Genomic DNA, 4,955 nt, shown 5'->3' with positions numbered 1-4,955 from the left:
AAGCAGATTTACCCCAGAGCAAAAAATGAAATCTATCCTCTATCACACCTAGGGATCTTTTGGTTATTGTGCTATATCACGTGTGGATGTATAATGGGCATCTATTCAGATGCAGATCGGTGTCTCTGGGGTGCATGAAGCTTTTAGAAAAATACTCAAGACGAAATTATTAAAACTACTTTTTATATTCAAGTAATGTCAGAACCCAGCCTACCATCATCAAATACTCAGATGTTGGTTTAATACTGTTCATATTATAGAAAGATCATTCATCAGGAGGAAGCCTATGTCTAGTTAACTAATTTATTGATTTAATTTTAATATAATCTAGTTTTTAATACAGTGATATGCTTTTATAATATTGTGTCACTTCATTCTTAATTAATTGTTCTATTTATTTACATCCCCAATGGTCATTTTTAATGTACTCTAAGAATTCCTAATTCAACAAGAAGCAGTTTTCTCTTGTTCAACAGTACCTCCTCTTCCCATAGATTATCCTCCCATCTCCTGATCTTTTTCTTCAAGCAAAGATCTTTCTAGCTATAACAAAGAACGCATGATATACACTGTTGAGCAAAGCCTTGTACTGGCAAGTGTCAGCTTGCCAATCACATCTAGAAAAGTTTGCATAAGCATTTTGTGATATTTATTCTCTCTTTGACTTTTTCTTGAATTGTTAAGATTTTTGTGATTGTCAGCAAATAATTGTATATATCTTGTACAGATGTGACATTTTGTGAAGGTTACTCTATGTGACATGATTGTTTCGATAATTGAAATTCATCCATTGATTTACCAGTTTTTCCTGATGAGTCACTTGAAAATTACCTTCTAAGTTCTTCAAGGGTCATGCTTGAATCATCACTATTGGTCAGTCAGCCACTTTTTACATCTGCGACTTTGAACCTTTACCAACATGTCTGTGTCCTTCTCTTCTTTCCTGTTCATCCAATATTAACTGCAAGGTCGACAGGAAGGAAAAGCAAGAAAAAGAGTAAGTTACTTGGTGGTGTGATTTTTTTTAGGAAAAAAGCCAATGGAGGGTATATGTGGTATAAGAATTAAAGTCTGCTGTCTGCCACAGCCTGGGGGTACTTACAGGGAAGAAATTGGGGAGGGTCTCACATTTAGCCTGGGATTGTCTATTGCTGGGATAACCAGAAAGTAGCTGCAGGTAGGTTGGGGAGACAAAGCCATGCCTGGGGGTTTTAGGGAGTGGCAAGGCCATAGTTCTAGGTCTATGAGGAGGAGCAACAGCAAGAGTCTAGAGCAACAGTTCTCAACTTTGGGATCACTATCCTATTGGGGGATCAAAGAACTTTTCCACAGATGTTATTAAAACAGATATCTATATTATAATTAATAACAGTAAAAATTACAGTTATACAGTAGTGATGAAAATAATGTTGTGGTTATTGGTTACAACAACATGAAGAACTAGATTAAGCAGTGAGAGCATTAGGAATGTTGAGGCTTACTGGTCTAGAGAAACAAATCAATTTAGTTGAGGAAAAACAAGTTAATATGGTTTGAAGTCTCCAGTGACCTCTGCCTGCAGGCTGTCTATTCCAAAGAGAATCTCATCAGAACACTTGAAATGTAAATAAATAAAATTAACAATTAAAAATATTTGTAATATAAAAAATAAATGAAGTTGATATTGAAGAGTCAAATGTTTTGTTCTATTAGAGGTTAGAAACTCTTAAATGAATAGTGTACATGGACATTATCTGCAATTAGAATTGTGTGGACTTCTATTTATGTCTAGTATCTCATTAGAAATACAAGCTGAGGGTCTGGAAGGCAACTGAATAGGAAAATCACTTGCCACACAAGTACAAAAACCTTAGTTTGAACTTCTGAAAATGCAGAAAGACAGATGCATAGCTCGTATGGTTAGATAGGGTGTTTATGCAGGGAAATTCCAAGAATCTCATAGGCTCACTTGTCTGGCATACACAGTGGCCAACAGGAAAAGTATGAGTTTCAAACATGATCAGTGGTGAATACCAACACAACAGGTTGTCTTATGGCCTAAACATATATGCCATGTCAAATGCACATGTTTGGATACACACACACACACACACACACACACACACACACACACACACACACAAACACACACACACATACACATGAATGAAAGAGGAGAAAAGTGGACAAGATAACTTGATAGTTTGGAAACAAAAGGACATGTAGAAGGAGAAGGACAACTTTTAGAAGAGGAGGATTCCAAAAATAATCTCTTCAGCTTTCTGATTTTGCTTTCAGAACGTAATATGAAGATAAGAATTTTGTGTAGGTGGTGGTGTCTTCAAACATTTGTTTTGTTTTATTTTTTTTCATTCCCAAATTAAAATTTAGGGTGCTGAAACTGACACATTTTGCTTATGGTTTGATATGAAATCATCTGGAACATATACATGCAACATTTGGAGGAATGTTTTATTTATTAATTCCAAATAGTGCTTTTGATTAAAGTGATTCAGTGTTTAATCTTGACTCAATACCCTCCAGAATTATATGAAGGTCAAATTAAAGGTATTTTTCATTAAAGTGAATGACTTGACTTCATGAAATTATAATGTTCCTTAATGACTGAGAGATTGTATCCAAGGCAGAAAATTGACATTTTGCCTTAGTCAATGCACATTTTTATTAAAATCAATTTGGTCTATTATGTAAGGCCTACAGAAAGAACATTAATAAAGGGTGATCAATAAAAAGTAAACAATTATTATTGAACTGAGATTTAACTTAGTGAAAGTTTCAGTGTCCACTTAACATGCATTTACAGAACACTCAGAGAATTTTAGGCACTGGGCAAGAATTAATGAAGAGCCTCTTTTCTTCCTTTCAAACATTACTGAAGGGTAACTAGCATAGCACTATACAATGGACACTGGTATCCCCAATTTTACAGTATTTCACCAGCATTTTAAGGAATTACTAGACTTAAAATGAGAATTCAGGCCATGGAAGTACTGAATGATCATAACCTTCCCAACTGTTATAGAAAGTATGTAATAGAAAGTACAATTTATTCAGATCCATCCTCATGGGTTTTAGTACTGAATGTGTGTGTGTGGGGGGGGTGGTGTGTGTGAACATGAATGTATAAATGCACATACATTCATGCCAAGGCCAGAGGATACTGGGTGCCTTCATGCATCATGGTGAATGAAGAACTTGCTGTTTTAGCTGGTTAGCTTGTCTGGTCTTCAAAAACCTCTTCTTGGACATCATCTGCTCCCAATAGCTATAAGAACATGACATGAAATTTTATCTCAAGCTTTGCACAGGACTGCTAAGGATTTAATTTCTGGTTACTATTTTTGAACAACAAGCATTTTTATCCATTGAGCCGTCCTTCTAGTCCCCAGATATAGGTGTATATACTTTACAAAATGAATAGCTTTGATTCTCCTAGGATTTTTCCTTTTTTTTTTTTTTTTAGGGTGCAGCGAACTTTATTGATGGTATTCAAGAGAAAAGGGAAGGCTCCCTATGCCCCTCCTGTTATTATGGGGTCTGGGATGGAATTGTGAGGGAGATGCTCAGTGTTGGGGGCTGAGTTGGGATGGGGTCTCCTCAGCAACTGAGGGCCTCTCTCTTGCTCTCAGTATCCTTGCAGGGCTGGGTGGTCCAGGGTTTCTTACTCCTTGGAGGCCATGTAGGCCATGAGGTCCACCACACTGTTGCTGTAGCCGTATTCATTGTCATACCAGAAAATGAGCTTTACAAAGTTATCATTGAGAGCAATGCCACCCTCAGCATCAAAGGTGGAAGAGTGGGAGTTGCTGTTGAAGTCGCAGGAGACAAACTGGTCCTCAGTGTAGCCCAGGATGCCCATTATTGGGCCCTCAGACGCTTGCTTCACTACCTTCTTGATGTCAACATACTTGGCAGGTTTCTCCAGGCAGTATGTCAGATCCACAACAGATACATTGGGGGTAGGAATACAGAAGGCCATGCCGGTGAGCTTCCCGTTCAGCTCTGGGATGACCTTGCCCACAGCCTTGGCAGCACCAGTGGATGCAGGGATGATGAACTGGACTGCCCCACGGCCATCACGCCACAGCTTTCCACAGGGGCCATCCACAGTCTTCTGAGTGGGAGTGACGGCATGGACTGTGGTCATGAGCCCTTCCACGATGCCAAAGTTGTCATGGATGACCTTGGCCAGGGGGCTAAGCATTTGATGGTGCAGTATGCATTGCTCACAATTTTGAGGGAGTTGTCATATTTCTCGTGGTTCATACCCACCACAAACATGGGAGCATTAGCAGAAGGGGCGGAGATGATGACCCTTTTGGCCCCACCCTTCAGGTGAGCCCCAGCTTTCTCCATGGTGTTGAAGATTCACAGTAGACTCCACGACATACTCAGCACCAGTGTACCCCATTTGATGTTTCCTGGATCTCTCTCATGGAAGATGGTAATGTTCTTCCCATTGATGACAAGCTTCCCATTCTCAGCCTTGACTGTGCCGTTGAACTTGCCATGGGTAGAGTCATACTGGAACATGTAGACTATGTAGTTGAGGTCAATGAAGGGGTTGTTGATGGCAACAATCTGCACTTTGTCAGAAGAAAAGGCAGCCCTGGTAACCAGGCGTCCAATGTGGCCAAATCCGCTCACACTGACCTTCACCATCTTGTCTATGCTCCGAGGCGGGCACTGCACAATAAGATGCGGCTGTCTCTGGAACAGGGAGGAACAGAGAGCCAGGATTTTTCTTGATACAAAAATAAATAAGTAAGTAAGTAAGCAAATGAATAAATAAATATATAAGCTTCAACAATCTATGAACCTTGGTTTCTATGAATTCTGAGGTATTTGACCCCTGGAGCCAGATGAAGCTGAGGCCAGTTCTGTGTTTTCCTTCTCCTCCATTCTATATTAAGTTAATCTTCTATTTACCAGTTAAAAAATCTGCTTTCTTTTTA

At 39.2% G+C, this 4,955-nt stretch overlaps 1 pseudogene; it reads right to left on the bottom strand.

The window, feature by feature from the left end:
* Positions 1-3,534: 3,534 nt before the first annotated feature.
* LOC108352631 (glyceraldehyde-3-phosphate dehydrogenase pseudogene) lies at positions 3,535-4,677 on the bottom strand (annotated as a pseudogene).
* Between the last annotated feature and the right edge of the window lie 278 nt (positions 4,678-4,955).

This window comes from Rattus norvegicus, chromosome 13, assembly GCF_036323735.1.
Source record: "Rattus norvegicus strain BN/NHsdMcwi chromosome 13, GRCr8, whole genome shotgun sequence".
In the NCBI taxonomy this organism is placed as follows: Eukaryota; Metazoa; Chordata; class Mammalia; order Rodentia; family Muridae; genus Rattus; species Rattus norvegicus.
Note: the sequence above shows the minus strand (reverse complement) of the source record. Positions and strands in the feature narration are given on the sequence as shown.